The sequence below is a fragment of the Polyodon spathula genome, chromosome 4 (genome assembly GCF_017654505.1).
Source record: "Polyodon spathula isolate WHYD16114869_AA chromosome 4, ASM1765450v1, whole genome shotgun sequence".
In the NCBI taxonomy this organism is placed as follows: Eukaryota; Metazoa; Chordata; class Actinopteri; order Acipenseriformes; family Polyodontidae; genus Polyodon; species Polyodon spathula.
Window position 1 is genome coordinate 91,044,238 of NC_054537.1, and position 19,049 is coordinate 91,063,286.

General features: G+C 38.4%; 1 long non-coding RNA gene across 1 annotated transcript; it reads left to right on the forward strand.

Moving 5' to 3' along the window:
* Window positions 1-492: 492 nt before the first annotated feature.
* LOC121315094 lies at window positions 493-6,009 on the forward strand. The gene is made up of 2 exons (XR_005950200.1): window positions 493-702; window positions 5,398-6,009. It is a non-coding gene; the product is annotated as an uncharacterized LOC121315094 (long non-coding RNA).
* The last annotated feature ends 13,040 nt before the right edge of the window (window positions 6,010-19,049 follow it).

Here is a 19,049-nt window from a genome sequence, read left to right on the forward strand (position 1 = left end):
GAATTTATAATCAACAGACATATTATCTTTTCTGTGGCCTTAAATGTGATCCTGCATCTGGGAGTTGAAACGTCCCATTTTGTGTAATCAGTTTCTGGTTAAACATGATTGCGGAATTATTTCAAATTGAAGACACATGTCTTGGGGTTGAGTTTTGTATATTATTCCAGAATGGAGTCAATTAGGAGATCCACGGAGGCTGCTATCACCAGTTCATTCTGCACAAAATGTGCTTTTTATGCTGAGGCTCTAGTGGTTGGTGGATCTCAGAATTGTAAAATCTGTAAAAAATATGGTACCAGCTAAAGGCTGATTTTGTCCTTCTTTTAAAGTATCCAGTGCACTGAATTCAAAAGACACTCCGCATCTCCTACTGCGCACTAGGCAGGTGTTTGAAACTCTGTTCAGTATGCAAGATCTAATCAAAAGAGCAGGAGGGATGACAATTCTACTTCTTCACTTCTTTCAGTTTTGGGATAGGTCTAAAATTAACTCATAAGGCAGAATGTAAAATGAGTAGAAGGAGTTGTGTAATGGGCTGGTAAATGCATAGTGTGTAGAAGGAGCTCTTAGTGAACCGCTGTTATCTCGTCACTTTCTTCTTGATCTCAGAGGCTTAATGAAATGCTCTGACCTGCACCGCATCAGTACAAGTGGAGCGGCAGTATTTACATGTTTCTTTCACTTGACGACCCCTCGGAGGTAGGAATACTCAATTACTGCTGTCATGTCAACATGTATCATGTAGCACCTGAGTTTCTAAAAGAAAAAGAATCCAAACTGAAATACCCTCTGGCTATTTTCTTGTAACATTTTCAGAATTCATTACAATGTTTATGGGAGAAAAAACTAATCATATGCTCATAAATAACCCAAATGGATAGAATAACTGAAAGATAGTCAATAAATGTTCAGTATTTATTATTAAACAAAGGCCCCGTGTTTATCACCATGGTTATTAATAACTCTGTTGTTGATAGGAGAATCTCTAATTTTGCAAATCACAAGAGTAAGCAGAAAGAAAAAAAAAAAGAGAGAAAAATGTGTTATTAACTTGATGTAAAAATGATGTTATATTTGTTATAATGTTGTTAACTCATGAGTAAAATTATAAAACAATAAACCGAGAAGATCCACATTAAAGTAGACGGTGACTGACAGGTAATTAATGCTGGGCTGACATCAAAAGTGACATGCTTTGTCAGGTTACTAAAAATAAAGATAGCATTATGTTTGACAAGATAAGTACTGAGATTTTTAAGTAAAATATTTATTTAGAGTAGAAAGGTCTTTTAAACACGTTTAATGAGCTACAAACATAATAAACATACTTCAAGTGAATTAAATAATTCAATAACCTAACACAATTTCAATTAACCTTTTAATAGGTTACATAAGAGTGTGGAATCGCAGATTGTACACATTACAGATTTTCCCTCAGCCTGAGCTTTTACATTTGAATAAAAAGATTAATTATTAATTTTTTTTTTAAGACTTAAAAAAAATGAAGTTAATAAAATTATATTATAATATATATATATATATATATAAGAATATATAATTTATGTTATCCGATATGATTTATATATAATATAGTATAATATATATATATAACAAATCTTATATCTTATATATTGTTTCAATCTAATAAATCTTTAAAGTAGAAATATATTTCTTTTTTAAAAATAGAATAAGCTTTTAGTGAAAAGTTTCACAGATCTTAACCTTATTGGCCTGACTTTGTTTTTTTTAATTTAAAGTCAGAAAGGATTGCATATTAATTAACATTCAACTGCATTACAAATATTTTCAATTTTTTTTAATACATTTAGTTAACATAAGTTTGTTTCGATAATATGTTTATAGCAGAAAAAATCAAGTATAATTCTATAGTAAATTTTGCATTGAGATCAAAGAACCCACAACTTTTAATTCAAAATGAATGTATTTGTCTGCCTGCAAAATTCATCTGAATTTCTCAGTTACTTATATAATCTCTGCTATTTTTCTACAAATCTTAAATAGTTACCCAATAACCAGTAATGTTATTGTCCTTCTATTTTTATTACTAAAACTATACAGTAAACAAAAATGTTAAATACATGAGTTAAATGCAATAATTTGAAATTAATATTGTGCAATCATATAAATATATAATCTCTGCACCTAAAAGATAAAATAAACCAAACAATAAATACAAAATAGAATCAGCAATGGGATAAGAGATAGAAATGAGAAAACAAAATAAAAACAACTGTCAGATTTTCAAGGTTTGTTGCATCAAACCATTATTTTGCATAATCAATAAAATAAAAACAGCCAGGATGTTATAAAATTATTAAAAATTTAGATTACTAGGACTATATTGACAAAGCAACTACCCCAGTGCTATGTTTACAGCAGAAAACAAAATTCTGACTTTTCAAAGCTTCAAATAAATTACATTAGCAATTGTTTATCCTTTTAAAAAATGCTGCACATGTAACACTGTGGTAAATACTTTGTGAACATGGTCCCCAATATTGTATTAATTGTTTATTTCTAGTTGTATAACTGTTTATATTATTTTCAATTGGGTCTACAATGATTTTACAAATGAATATGTGTTGGGTTCATACCTGCAATATAACCTGTTAGAATGGAAATGTTCTGTATGTTTTAGGGTTTATATTGATAATAAAAGCTTTTATTTTTCTGAAGTTGATAGCAAGTTTAAAGGAAAACTTAGCATTTTAAGTTTAAAAGAGAGTTTGCAATTCATCTTTAAATGTAAAAATGATCTGGGATGAAGCCTAATACAGGTATACTACACACACACACACACACACACACACACGCACTTGTTTGCATTCCTATATTTGTGGGAACTTCTCATTGACTCGCACTATATTTGCATATTTACTATTTAGTAAATACAAATATAGTGTTAGACAAAACTCCACATTTAGTAAAAGTTGACAACAAACTAAGTATTTTGGCACTTTTTTTTTGAAGGCATATTTAGTTTTTTTCATTTTTTTTAAGTTACTATCTTTGTGGGGACATTTTCTCAAGTTTTGTCTGCACCTTGATAGTAATGCCACATATATATATATATATATATATATATATATATATATATATATATATATATATATATATATATATATATATATATATATAAACTAAACAGCTGTTTTTAGGATAAAACGTATTGTTTGAAGTGAAACGAGCAAGTAAAACTATTTAAAGAACATTACAGATAATCCCTTTTTTATGTATAGTGCATTGTCACAAAGACGGCCTGAGTGGGTGATGTCAGACCAGAAGCAGGAAATAAACGACAGAGAGAGATGGAGTTTGGTGGAGCTGAGCGAATGGTTTCATTCAGCATTTAATAAATAAACAGAACAGAAAATAAAAAGGGTGTAAGACAAAAACACCCAGGACACGGCACTCATTGCCAAAACATAAAGACAAACAAAATGAATTATACAGACAAAACACGGTGAGCAGATATTTAACTACTTATTACTTTTACAATTATTACCTCCATCTCCTATCCCGTTCTCCACTCACCGAACACACAACCTCGAGTGAGTGAAAGCATGCTGGTTTTATGCAGCTGTACCGTGACTCGATTGCTAATCAATCATTCAATTGGAGTCGCGGTACAACTGCACGTGAATTAATAAAGTGCAATTCCCCGTGCTCACATATTATTACTTTTTACTTGCATGTGAAGTGCCGTGCAATCCTCGTGCCTAAATACAAATATACATTTTAAACACTCATGTTACACAGACCCGTTTATATCCCGTGTACCAATGACTATACACCAACATTAACACACAACACAAAATACACACGGGGGCGGGCACTTTTCCACATGCATATATTAAACTGAACTCTCATGAATTGTTATTGAAATATGTTAATGTTCTGAGATTGATATCTAAAAATAAATAGTGTTTATAGTTCTAGATTATCTTTGATACATAAATCATAATTTGCTGAATGGTTCAATCACGGGTTTATTGTTTTATTTAGGTCTTGCATGCCAAAAGAAGCAAGCACTGTACATTTAAAATTGGAACATTTCCTGTCTACTTCAAAACAGGCCTTCCATAAAGATAACACTTTGATCAATTCCAGTATTGAAGTCTGTTGCAACTAATTTCCTTTGCATGCCCACAGCTGCTATTCCTTTATCATCAGATTGTTGTTTCTGTGTAAATGTGGATGGCATTGAGGCCAGTTTTTAAACTGTAATCAGAGGCTGGCTATTTGTCTCTGGAGCCTCATTATGGAATTCACATATGTGGCTAATTGGCTGTTTGTTTCTGAGCCCTGACATTTCTAAAAATTGATTTCCATTTGTTTCGAAGTGGAGCCATGTAGAAACTCTGTACCGAATCCTTGACATGTGCAAGGTCACACTGTTCCCAACTGGTACAAAACAAATCCAATACTTCAAAACGTATATTTTAAAACTTTCTGTCAGCAGAGTCTTTGCCATAAAGAGGTAATAAACCAAAATGAAGTCAATCTAATTTGAATGAAGATGTTTTCCAGGAAAGCCTGTTTTATATAATATGTCTGATTCTTTTCTCTTTCTAATTGTTAAGAATATGGCAATGTCAACTTGTCCAAGAGTATTTCATATAAATGCAAGCAGATTGTTACAGTTTCTTTCCACTTTTCAGATTACATATAATAGTTTAAAAAATATAACTAAGTAAAAACAAAGAATCAATAATAAAATAATAATAATAATAATAATAATAATAATAATAATAATAATAATAATAATAATAATAATAATAATATTGAATTCCCTTTTTTTACTCATGCATTTTTATATTAAAGACTAAACTCTCTTTTTAGCCGTCTTTTCACAAAGCTAAACATATATAGCATATTGCCTCGATACTGGAGCTTAAATATTCCAAAAGCAAAATGAAAATGATTGTGAAGAGTACTCAGGTTTGGTGTGAGCAGAACCTGCCCTGTTACTAAAAGACAAAAAAATACTATTGTCAACTGTAGGGTGACCAGAGGTAACCACAAGTAAATAAATAATTTGAATAGTATCAACTACGCCACCTTGAGTTTGAAAAGTGCAAGGACCTTTATCACTGAGTAATAATAATCTTCCCAGAACAGGTTCTTTTGATCCCCCGGGGTACAACACACACACTAAGGGAAACCCAGGTAGGTTAAAACACATGTTATTGTTTTTCAAATAGAAAAAGTTAGAAATGAGGGAGAACCCAAAAAGAATACAAACTCAGGTAATCCCCGCCTGTTGGTAAAAGTCTCTAAAAAATATATATAAAAATAATGATCGTGTTTAGCTGCCACACAGAGAGAAAAAGTATTGAAAGTTTGATTAAAGTTTGTTCCCAAACTGCTCAGCTGCCCACTCTTCCCGATGTCCACTATTTCACGTATCGAACCGCCAATGGACCGCACTGCAACGATATACCGACCCATTGAAGAAGATGAAGATGGAGATCCCGGGAAACTTGAGAGAGGGAATGGGGGGGGCAAAGAAGGAGGCCGTCAGAAACGTGTACAAAGGTAAGTAAAGCTTTCTCATGCACTGTTTCAGCTGGTTACTTCCCCTTAGCTTATCTCTGACTATCGTGTATCTCCCTCTCTCTCTCCGGTTCTGGAATGGACCCCTGGACCTCGATCACCGACATGGAACCGGTAAGTATCACCCTGGTTGGCTTCAGGCGTACCTTGACAGTACACGGAGCCGACTCAAGGTGGGTAAATAGAAGTTATAGATTTACAGACTGTAATCTAATCTCAAAAAAGTAAGCAAATAATAATGAACATCACTTCCCTTCTCTTCTCTCGTCAGAGGACTCCTGGCACCGTCTGCTCAAACCTGGACAGGCCCTGCAATGCAGCTCAGCCAAAAGCAAGCACAACCGGAAGAAAATAAAAAGATGTATACAGCTCCAGAAAACGTCTTTCTAAAATTCCAATGAGTTTCGACTGTGTCTGGCAGCTTTAAAATAAAAAAACAGCCCAATATGACAAGATATGAAAAGCAGTCACTAAAAGTTGGTGCAGTACATAAACAAAAAAAGAAAATAAAAAAAAGAAACAGACGAATTGTAGCACAGTCCCGAAACAACAAAAATCCCAAAACAGCAAAACAAAGGAATCCAAATCCGTTAATTACCCTACAGCCAGAATCCTTCTTTCAGGGTAGCCAAGACTCTCTTCCTTTTTCCTCCTCTTCCATCCGTTTAATGATTCCAGCAACCCATTTTCCTTCAGGAGCCACAACCAGACTGCTTCCCTACACTGCTGTCTACTTCCTTCCTGTCTTTCCTCTTTTATATCCCCCTGAATACTCTCATTCACTTGGCTGGACTTCCTACTAATGTATGGAAAGTACTCATGCAGATGGTAAAATAGTGTGAACACAAAAATAAACAATGATTTAAACGTCCAGATTCCAAGGTGCACAACAAAAGAAATTACAAAAGAAAAAAAAAAATCAGGTCAGGGAACATAGTAAAACACAATAATAAATCATTTCAAGGGACAAAATAATAATAAATGATAAAACACCACTTGTGACATTCCCCCCCACTTTAATCCTTGTCATCTCGACAATGGTAATGGCTGTAAATTAATCCTGGCAGCTATCCTAGCTAAATTGGGCCACTGAGACCTCTGCAAAGGTGCGGCAGGTGGGGCTACAGGTTCGAGCTCTCCCTCAAAAGGGGGCATGTCACCGAAATCCTGGTCTGGCCCTGGTGAGGGCGCAAACACAGGCAGCCATGTGGGCATAAAGAATGGTCTCATTCCATTCATCTCTGTCGGTGGAAGTTCCATCGTTTGAGGTTCTGGGGGTCTCTCAGGTTTCTGGAGGACTTGTGGTCCATCTACATGCTCCAATTGTTTCTGTGTGTGGTCTTTTCAGGTTCTTCTTGATGCTCTGGCCGCACTCGATACACAGGACTTCCTGGACCTACATGGCCAATGATTATAAAGAGGTTAGGGTTCCAACGGGGTGCTAACTTACCCCTAGCTCTTCACTGGAAGTTTCTCACCAGGACCCATTCACTTGGTAATAGCGGGGCATCTCGGGCCCACCAGTTATAGCACTATTCATCCTGCCGCTGTTGTTTCTGGTTATTTACCCGCACTGTGCCATATGCTCACTCTAATGTTTTATGATGGAACTGGACCCATCCTCTCAAGGACTGGGGATTCCGTGTCGGGATCGTTCCGGTTACTTGATCCACAGGGAGATGGGCATGGCATCCAAACATCACATAAAAAGGGGTTAGTCCTGTACTCTCGTGAACAGAATTGTTATAAGCATGTATCAATTCCAGCAACCTAACTGCCCAAAATTCTTGTTCATCCTGGCTCAAAGATGCTAACAAAGGCAAAAGTGTTTGATTAAGTCTCTCACAAGCCACGTTCCCTTGTGGATGGTACAAGGTGGTGCAACTTTTCCGAAAGCCATACAACCTGCTTAGTTCTTGCACCAATTCTGACTCGAATGCGGCCCCACGGTCAGAGTGGATACTTTCCGGATATCCAAAAGGCTGAATTATGGCTTTCCATAGAGCTTTTACTGTGGTCTGTGTGGTCTGATCACCAGTGGGTCCGGCCCAGGCAAATCTAGAAAACAAGTCAATCATGACTGTATATAAGGGTAAGTATCTCCAGCATGGCCTAAAGACAGATAGTCAATCGCCACTGCCTCCATAAGATAAGAAGTGGCAATAGAAACAAGGGGGACTCTCACCCCTGGTCGGGCCTTGTTACAAATACACTAGGGGCACTCCTTGGTACATTGCTTGGCATCTTCCCCCATGCCGTACCAGTAGAACCTCAGCTGAAGCACTAACAGAATCTTTGCACTGGCGACATGTCCGAAGGCCTCGTGGTACTTCTCCTAGACCTGGTGGCCTTGTCACCAAGGAACCGCAATCTGTATCTGGGCCTCTTCCATCGTCGTTCCAACTTTCATCATCTCACGCTCCCCAGGAAGCCTAGAGAGAACATCTGCATTATGATTTGCAATTCCAGGTGGATATTTTATATCAAAGGTGGAATTCGCCAGTTGTGCCACCCACCGCTGTTCGGTTGCGCCCAATTGAGCCGAATCCAAATGCACTAAGTGATAAACTCCGCCCCCTACAGATAGGCTCTAAACTTATCAGTTATAGCCCATTTTTTGGTAATAATTCCAATTTAAATGAGCTATAATTTTTATCGTTCTTCTTGGCTGGGTACAAATTCCGACTGGCATACGCAATCACCCTTTCTCGCCCCTCTTGAACCGGTGTTTAACCGGAAAGGTGCGCAAAAATCAGCATAAGCGAAGATAGGGGCACTTACCAGTGCCATCTTCAGCTCCTCAAAGGTGGTCGTACGTTGTGGGGTCCATTCTTCTATGGCCATCTTCTTTCCCAAGGCAGCAGTCCCGCTCACCAGCATATGCAACGGGGCGGCTATCTTGGCGAATGCTGGAATAAGCTGCCTGTAATAGCCAACAAATCCCACAAATGAACATACCTGTCGGACTGTTGAAGGTTGGGGCCAATCTTAGACAATGGTCAACTTCTCTGGGTCGGTGGACACCCCTGTGATGCCCCAAGTGACGAACTTCCTGTTGGAACAGCATGCACTTCTTGGGTTGTAACTTCAACGCAAGGTCCCACAGTTTCTGAAATACCTGTTCTAAATGAAGGAGATGAGCTTCAAAAGTAGGGGAATAAATGATCACATCATCTAGGTAAATCAATAGGGAGTTATTTACCTGATCTCCTAGGTAGAGTTGCATCAGCCTTTGAAACATGGGGGGTGCATTGCACAGCCCAAATGGCATCCGTTCAAACTCGTACAAGCCGAGGGAATCATGAATGCTGCCTTCTTCTGATCGCGGGGGTCTACTTCCACTTGGCAGTATCCACTGGCAAGATCCAAGGTGGAATACCATTCAGCCCTTGTAAGGTTCGTCAGGGACTCTTCTATCCGAGGGAGTGGTTGCACGTCCTTATGGATCAGAGGATTCAGCTTCCTGTGGTCTACACAGAATTTCAAGGAACCATCCTTCTTCTTTACTAAGACTACAGGAGCTGCCCAAGGACTACTGCTCTCCTTGACCAGCCACTGATCAATTATTGTCAGTAGTAGCATCCTCAACTCCTGATACAGGCTAGGCGGAATCGGTCTATAACATTCCCTGGAGGAGGGGGCCCATCCAGTGGGGATATTATTGAGGATGGCATCGGTCCGTTTAAATCCTCTTCATGTATTGCAAACACCTTCTTCCAGCATCGCAGCAGGTTATCCAGCATCCCTTGCTGGGCAGGGGTGAGACCATCTCCCACAAAAGTCAAGTTCAATTCCTCTTCAGCCACAGACGAGTGTATAGGGCAGACATCCACCTCTACAACATCAAGCTGAAGGTACTGTAAGACAAGATCATGATCATTATGTACATCCACAAGATCATGCCAGTGGGCACTGTTGGGGAACTTCAATTGGGTAAGGTTCACATTGCAAAGTCGGAGTGGTATTCTTTCCCGTCTAAAACACATTTTATTATTTCTCAACAGGGTAAAAAATACTTTCTAAAAACCACACATACGCACAACAAATGGAAATAGTTAAAAATGAGGAAGTAATCCCCTCCTTTTGGTAAAAGTCTCTATATATATATATATATATATATATATATATATATATATATATATATATATATATATATATATATATATATATATATATATATATATAATGATCGTGTTTAGGTGCCACACAAAGAGTCCAGTAAAAGTATTGGAAGTTTGATTAAAGTTGGTTCCCAAACCGCTCAGCTGCCCAATCTTCCCAAAGTCCACTATTCCACGTATCGAACCGTCAATGGACGTCACTCCAACAATACCCCGACCCACTGAAGAAGATGAAGAAACGTGTACAATGGTAAATAAAGCTTTCTCATGCACTCCTGTGTTCCAGCTGGTTACTTCCCCATAGCTTATCTCTGACTCTTGTGTATCTCCCTCTCTCTCTCCAGTTCTGGAACCTGACTGTTGCACCCTGGACTGGACCACTGGATTCAACCCTCAACAGTGGACAGGGAAGTATCACCTGGACCTCGATCTCCGACATGGAACCAGTAAGCATCACCCTGGTGGGCTTCAGGCGTACCTTGACAGTACACAGAGCCGACTCAGGGTGGGTAAATATAAGTTATAGATATACAGATTGTAATATATCAAAGTCTCAAAAAAATAAGCGAATAATAATAAACGTCACTTCCCTTCTCTCTCTTCTCTGGTCAGAGCACTCCTGGCACCATCTGCTCAAACCTGGACAGGCCCTGCAATGCAGCTCGGCCAAAAGCAAGCACAACTGGAAGAAAATAAAAAGATGTATACAGCTCCAGTAAATGTCTTTCTAAAATCCCAGTGAGTTTCACAGTGTCTGGTAGCTTTAAAAAAAAAACAGCCCAATATGACAAGATATGAAAAGCAGTCAAAAAAAGTTGGTGCAGTACATAAACAAAAAAAGAAAAGAAAAAAAAGAAACAGACGAATTGTAGCACAGTCCCAAAACAACAAAAATCCCAAAACAAAGGAATCCAAATCTGTTAATTACCCTACAGCCAGAATCCTTCTTTCAGGGTAGCCAAGACTCTCTTCCTTTTTCCTCCTCTTCCATCCGTTTAATGATTCCAGCAACCCATTTTCCTTCAGGAGCCACAACCAGACTGCTTCCCTACACTGTTCTCCACCTTCTTCCTGTCCTTCCTCTTTTATACCCCCCTGGATACTCTCATTCGCTTGACTGGGTGTGGGGCGGGACTTCCTACTAATGTAGGGAAAGTGCTCATGCAGATGATAAAATAATGTGCACACAATAATAAATAGCAACATTTAAGAATACTTCAGCAGGTAAGTGGCAGGGTACCCTCGCCCCTGTGCGTATTATGTATTATTTTGTTGTTATTATTATTTAAATGGACTGTTTTCTGTTTATTTAAAAACATGCTGTTTTATTGTTTATGGGGTTAAAATGCCCAATCCAGATACAATCGTGGGAATACGTGGTCAACAGAGAGTGATTATTGACAAACTGGCTGTTGACCACGCATATGTGAGAAAACCCATGTCGAATGTGGTCAGTGGATAAACTGGGTAAGTGATAGCCGGTTAATCCCTCAGCCACAATATAAAAACAAGCAGCTTTGGCTGAACTGGGGGTTCGTGAGATAAAAAGAAAAGCTAAAATCAAAATAACAATTGCTACTTGTTTGTTCCTTGTCTGTTTTGTCTGTTTTATTTTGGCCACTGTGCCATTTTGTTTTTGTTTAAATATTTTATTTTGTTATTAAACTTGCGCATCGGTGCTTCCATACCCCAGTACTGTGTCTGTCTCCTCCCTGGTCTGATGTCGCCCGCAATCACCACCAAACCCTTTATTGTACAGAGGATGGTATATTGAAAGCTCCTGCTCCCCTCCAGGTAGCAGCACTCAGTACACACCTCAGGACACCAGGAATACAATTTAGCCAAAATAACAATTAAACAGTGCACAATCAGGCTATCTTACTATTTACATACAGCATTAATTTAAAAATCACAAACTTGGGTCTGGTAAAATGAAATACAAAAAGGACTACCAATAAGAGGCGAGTGTCCTAATGATGATGACAAATTGAAGTCAGTTCATTAATAAAAATAGTATGTAACATTTTCTTTTGGTACCTGGACGGGCTCCGCTCGCGCTGGCCTGTTACATTCATTTAAATGTTTCATACTGTGTTTAAACTAATGCTGTGAATCAATTAGCTATGGGCTCTCTCCCTAATTTCATAACAGAGAATATAAACACATAAAGACTGTCAACAAGCAATATGCCAGAGTTATTTCTCTTCCCAGGCAAGAGGGTAATAATCTAATATGTAATTCAATCAGCAGCTGATCACTCGAAAACTTGACTGCAATTAATATTCTGGGTTGTAATAACAGCCATACATATTATACTTAGCGAGTTACCACCTGGAAAGGGATCTAGCACAGCTCCCAATCAGACAGACGTCTGGAAGATGAAAGAAGTCTGCTTTCATTGTGGAACTATCCAGACACTGGAAGTCGCTTACATAACAGAGTGTGTCAGAGACACAAAACAGGACCCCACTTCAGAAACCACTCAGCAAGAGCCCAGGTTTGACTTTGAAAGCTCAGTGTTCTCTGCAGTAGGACATTCTGCCTTGGATGGAAAGTGTGTGATACATGCATTACTGCAAAACTCTCACAAGTGGTACAGTATATCTAGTAATATTGAAAAACAAAAACACACTTAAATTCTATGACAAACATTTTGACCAGAATATTGACCAAGAATTGAAAGACTTTTAGCCTAAATAATCATCATAGAATTATATATGTTATTTTAACTGTAACTGGATTTGTGTTATACTGATTATATGAAATATAAGAAATAACAGTAAAAAAAAGGACAGTAAATAATATGTTTTTACAATTTACATAGATGAATGTATTACAATATTGCAATTTTAAATGAAATATTCAGAAGAACGTTGTTTAAATTTGTACCACACAATCTACCAGGTATAAATACAAATTGGTGGAAGTTTAGGTGAGGTTAATGATGATACATGTAGGTTTCTATTAGCAAAAAGACATGCACTTTATAACTTGTGCTAAATAATGTGCAGATCAGTTTCATCACAATCGATTAACCACTTATTTAGAATTATGTGACAGATGCATGACACGTCAATATACCCTGAGATTCTGATACATGCAGTACATGCATCTGAAGGATGCTATTAACATGTTTCACAAGTCAGATAACTGCTTATCTTTCAATGTTCAGTGCACAGTAAAAAAAAAAAAAATTCTTAATAGTAAAAGAAAAATATTTTATTTATTGCTACATTAAAATGTGCACTTTCTGTTATCCCAAATGTGGAAATGACAACTAATTAAATTCATCACATGCTTCATATATAATACACAGTAGGCCTATATAAATTAAGAACACTTTGTCACTGGAAAATAAAAAGGGAAAGATGAAAACTTGGCAGTATCTAGCTACATTTGTCTTACATAATTTTTGGAAAGTTTTGGAACGCTCTTCTCATCTGTTCAGTTAGCTGCTTTGCTGAGCATTCATTACCTGCTGCTGCTACAGCTGCTGTATACATTCTCAGAGCCAGGAGGATCATTGTAATTGAGCTGTATGCTGCTCTGACAAAGACAGGGTTGAGTAAATACTTCTCTGAGGATACGCGTAATACTTGTGATTATTGGATATTTATTATTGTTAATTAGTACAATTAAATTGTTCTTTTTGGAATTTATATAATTTTAATATTATATATTATATATATATATATATATATATATATATATATATATATATATATATGATATATATATATATATAGATCTATAGAGACTTTTACCAAAAGGAGGGGATTACTTCCTCATTTTTAACTATTTAACGTCTGTTATTTTTTTTCACATGCAGCAAAAGAGATCAACAAATTCGGACCTGTTTCTACAGATTCAAATGGCTGGCTCCCATCTCCTTCATTAATCCAATCAAATGCAACTGGAGCTATGAGACCATGCCACCTATTGGCCAAGTAGCAAACTCTATCCCCATGGTGATAGAATTCAAACAAAGCAGGACTGAGCTCATGTCTGGATAGGTGGCCAGGCTTCACAGCAGTACTTTTGTGTCTCTCTTGAAGACTAAGTTAAACCTGTCTAGGGATTGATTCCTTTGTCTATTATCATTGTCAACCAATGGAGGGTGGGGCTTTCCTTTGTCTGTTAACATTGTCAACCAATGGAAGGTGGAGTTTTCCATTGGCTATTTACACTGTCAACCAATGGAGGGTTGGGCCTTCCTTTGTCTGTTAGCATTGTCAACCAATGGAGAGTGGAGCTTTTCATTGGCTGTTAACACTGTCAACCAATGGAAGATGGGGCTTTGCGTTGTCTGTTGCTAAGAGACAGTACAGTGGCATTGGCTCAGTATTTGCTTAGCCTGTGTAGAACAAATGCCAAGAAAGTTCTTATAAGGCAGAAATAATTATCAGAATGTTTCATAGCAACTTAAGGAGGGAAAAATAGAATGGCACAACCTCGCTAAAAGCACATGTTATTGTATTATCAATTTATGTCTTGGATAACATTGTAACTACCAAAAACTATTTTATCTTCAAGTTTACTAAAACATAGATTTCAGTTCAGTTGAGGTAGATATTAACTTCCTTCAAAACAGCTGATTTAGTTATCTTGGCATATCTGTGTTTGCAGATTTAACATACGGCAGTGGACGATAACATTTTCCTACCAACGCAGTTGTGTTTGTTTTGATGAATGATAATATACTTTATTATTCTTCCAAACAGTAGAAGCTTACTGGTCTTGGCTTTCCTATTATCTGTCTGGGGTCCATGCTGACAGAACTATTGCCAGAAGAAATCTATTTATTAACAGCACTGACAGCCACAATGCAGTCTTGTCCATACTACCAAACCATATAATTTGACCTTTCTAAGGAGAGACATTGCTTTCTTATTGGTTAGGGGGCAATGCAGCACCAATACACAGTCTCCATTGAAAGCCTGTTGTGTTTGATAATGCCGAACTGTCAGCTTTGTGAGGGGGGCCACAAAACCTCCTTTGCACCCAGAATTATAATCAGTCTATCCTAAGACTATGGCAGAAGTGTAAAGCCAAGAAATTAGTCTGCAAATATGTCATTATTTTATACTAACGTTGCTAAGATGTGTTTATTATTTGGTAAGTTGTAAGGATACAAGTACCATAGTTGCCAAGCGGGGCAGGAGTGAAGTTCTTCCCTTTTAAGCTTCTGCATGCAGCACCATTTCCCAGGCCCAAGTCCAGGCCCACCGAGATGGCAGGGAGGACAGAGAAATTTCCCTGGGGCCTAACACCCCAAAAGGGGACCCATGTGGGAACTTTTTAAAATATTCTTTTTAATATATAAAATATTTTAAAACAAGCAGCCCTGCAAAAGACCTTTGCATTCCCACCACCACATTAGAAAAAGAAAAAAGAAAAAACTCCAGTACTGTACACTGAACCAATGTGCTTCTCTTGTGCAATGATTGTGTACGCACTAGTGCAGGTGATGTCAGCCTTTCATGCAACGGTTTGAACTTTTTTATATTTTACTACACTGAAAAGCTGAAAAAAACACATAGCAATTTAATGCATTTTTTTAAAAATCTTTTTTTTATAAATTTAGTTGTCACCAGTGTTTTTTTTTTTTTTTACCTCTGTTCACTGCTGCAACGCCCTGGTGACTTGGGAAACGGAGGCTGGAACAAAATGTGCTCCTGCCAATCCATCATTTTTTGCACTGCGGATCCACAGTGAGGCCATGTGGCAAAGTGGCTGGTAAGGGTAACAGGCGTAGCGGTGATGCGGTGCAGGAGTGCTGAACAGACAATGGTGATTCAGTGAATAAGTGCTTTATTGCTCTTTTTCCAGGTCTGGCGACCGTCAAATAATAAATCCCCGGCAATACACAACAATGTGTAAAGCACGGGGATAATGAAAACAAGGGCACAGTCCCGAACAAAAACAACGGCACGGTCACCAGTCCTGGGTGATCGAAAACGTGCAGGTGCTCAGTGCAGTGGTGCTCCAGATAGTGCTTTCCTTTCGACAGCTCTGGAGCTGTGCGTTAACTGTCTATTAGTGCAACAAAGAACAGACAATTACAGACAGACAGGAATAACACACAACATGTATAACACTTTTCACAAATACTCTCTGAGAGCTCCTCTCTCAGTCCTTCTCTCCTAACGTTAACCCAAACTAAGGAAAAGATCAGCGTTACCCTGGCCCCTATATGTAATCCTGCATGATATCTAGGTAAACAGTTGCAGCTGCCTTATTACTTGCAACTGCCCCTCGTTTACCTTTCAGGTCAATACGGTCTTACAACAGTCTCGCTTCTTTCCAGGCTGACCCACTTCCCGGTCCCGGAAACTAACTGTCAGGACAGCCCTTCCAGATACTTCTCCTCCCGTTCTTTAGCGCCCGAGGACAACATAGATCTAATGGCTCTACTGCAGAACCGCAGGCACCCTATTGGCCACAGGGGTCGCTGGTGCATGGTGAACTATGGATTCCTGTCTCCCTACCTGGGCGGAGCTCGACCAATTGTCTGGCACCCCTTAGGAACCCCAGGTCATGGTTTGCAGTGACATAGCCTGGATTCAAACCTGTGATCTCCAGACTATAGGACACATCCTGCACTCCACGCAGAGCGCCTTTACTGGATGCACCACTCGGGAGCTGTGACAGGATAAAACGCTGGAACAAAATAAATCAAATTAATATATACATATATACTATATATATACGCAGCCAACACACACACACACACTGTGTCTCTCCAAACCAAACAAGCAAATACCTCTGTTATTGCAATGACCTATCCGTTATCGTGATTACGCTGGAAAATAGAAACAAAACCATTGTCGACTGTCTGTGACTGCAACAGAACCTAAAATGCATTTCAAAGCAATAGGAAGCTACAGGGAAGCTTGCAATCTATTGTGCTTTAACTGTATTATTCCATCTATTGTCTTTATCACTGAAGCTGCCATTTGGTTAGCTCCCACTTACCAGTCCTTTCTGAGGGCCTGTGATGGCTTTCATCCAAAGCCTCTTTCCTGATATACCAGTATCACATCCATATGTTCTAACTGTAAGATGCATTAGACCTTGCTGTACTGTTTCTGATCTTGGTGTGTGGCCACATTTATAAAAGGAGCTAAAACTCCTTTGTTTGGTGGAGGAGTTTGTGCTGTGATTTCTGTACTGGTTCAACTTGGTAGTGAAGGCTAATGCTCAGCCTACAAGTGTTTTATTATTTTGTATTTCATTGGCCACCATGCCGTGTTTTGATTGTTCCTGTGTTTTGTTTAATAAAGTGTGTAACAGCCCTTTAAAACTGCAGCTTTCTGTCTCTGAGTCTATTTCCTGTCGGTAGCCAGCATGGGCCGTGATGCCACCCTGTCACACTGCATTATTAACATCTTCGGGCAACTCTGATCTATTCCAAAGCTTGGTGGCAGAGTCCTGTACAGGTTCGATTTTTAGGACCCGGTTCTGACCCGGATCTGCTACTACAGGACTCGACCCGAACCTGCAACCCACTGCAGCACCGTCTTCTTACCCGTGACCTGACCCGACCCGCTTTAATAAGACCTTGTCCTTTACCTACTGCCTGAGCCAACTGACTCTCTCACGGCCCTCACATTCACATATAGAAATCTCTACCATTCTCCACAGACTGAGTTTATACAATAGGCTATACAGCGTGGTAGCTTTCTATAGTGGTTTGGATATATTTTAACATTGTAACATATTAACTATCTCTACTTACTTTACTATAAAATACATGTCTATTCCTTTCATGCTAATAAATAATTTGCTATTTTTTATAACAATCTTGACTTGAAGAACTTCTATTGTTACTACTGTCATTTCTAGAGAAGCATTGATCTCCTCCACTGACAAGGTGGCAGTATTTCAGTTACAGGTTACTGTGATGCGCATACACGTTTGGGAGAATTATTTGTGTAAATCAGGATTGTGGCTGAAAAAAATGGCCAAAGAAGGGATATGGTACATCTCATTTACTCGTGGAAATGACGAAACACACAGGAAAATGTGCATGGAAGCCCGCATTTCACGTGAAAATGTTAATAAGCCTGTTTAGCCTTAACTATCAATACTGCAAGGGAGCAGGTCAGTTGTTACTGTGGCTGAAGGGTGATTTTTATAGTTAGCAGTGGTGTAGTTCAGTAATGATAATGTGGGCGGCTTTATTTAATTATAATTTTTTGCGGTGTCTGGACTGTCATGTTGTATATCTCTTCTGGGTTTGCAGTTTTGTATAAAATCACTTGCCATGAACTGCGTTATGCCCTTGTTATAGTATTAAAGCAGCTGTTTGAGAATACCATTGCTATAAAAGCTATGCTAATGCTAAACACAAAGAGCAAGTGAGCTGCTTAAATGTCTGACTGAATTAATTCACGCCCTTTTTTTGAACCCAGCTATTTTCAAAAGCTTGTTTTGAAAGGCAGTGTCGCTTTTTTCTTGTGAGACTTGGCAACACTGGTAGCCTTGCCCGTCTGTCTCACACGCAGCCACTGATTCCTGAACACCTCATTTTGCTGTTGACAAGAGTTTGTGCAGGATACAGCAGGCAGTGGCAATTTTGGGAATGAACTAATGCTGAACTTCAGTCCATTTCATCAGTATCCCCCAACTCCCTTTCAAGTGCCCACTACCCGTATTTGCCCAAGCGTGGTGTTGAATGCTTCCTCAGCAGCTGTCAGCCACTCGGACAGGTAGGGTTTCTAAGCCAGGGTAGTATACACAGCATCACCTGATCTCCTGTATGCTGTATTGCCTGAATGAAAGGGAAATATATATATATATATATATATATATATATATATATATATATATATATATATATATATATATATATATATATATATCTGCCAGTTTTCAGCCATGGTGATCTGCAGTACCTGTTGTTCAGTTACATTTTATACCTCCGAGTTCATTTTTGATTAATAAGTCATAAGATAAATTAGTTGAAGCAGTATTCACTACTAACAACATGACACCCCACTAATGACATTTGAAAAACAATTTGGGCAAGAGCAGTAAAACACATTATTAACAAATCAGATATGAGGTAGTTTGCTTTATTACAGCAGCTTAGATTGACTCGTATACCGGTTCTCTGCACATGGAAACCACATTTTCACAAAAGTCCACTAGTAATCTTCAAAAACAGCATGAGTACTTTACGCATAGCTAATTTACATATCAAGCCCCACCTTTCCCATTCATTTGCATGACGTCGGGTGAAAAGCCTGGTTTACTCGGGTAAAATAAAGAGAACGAATGGAAACCCAAAAAAGCATTTTACAGGAGACATTTTTATCGCGCTAATTTCTCGAGCTAAAAAAAAAC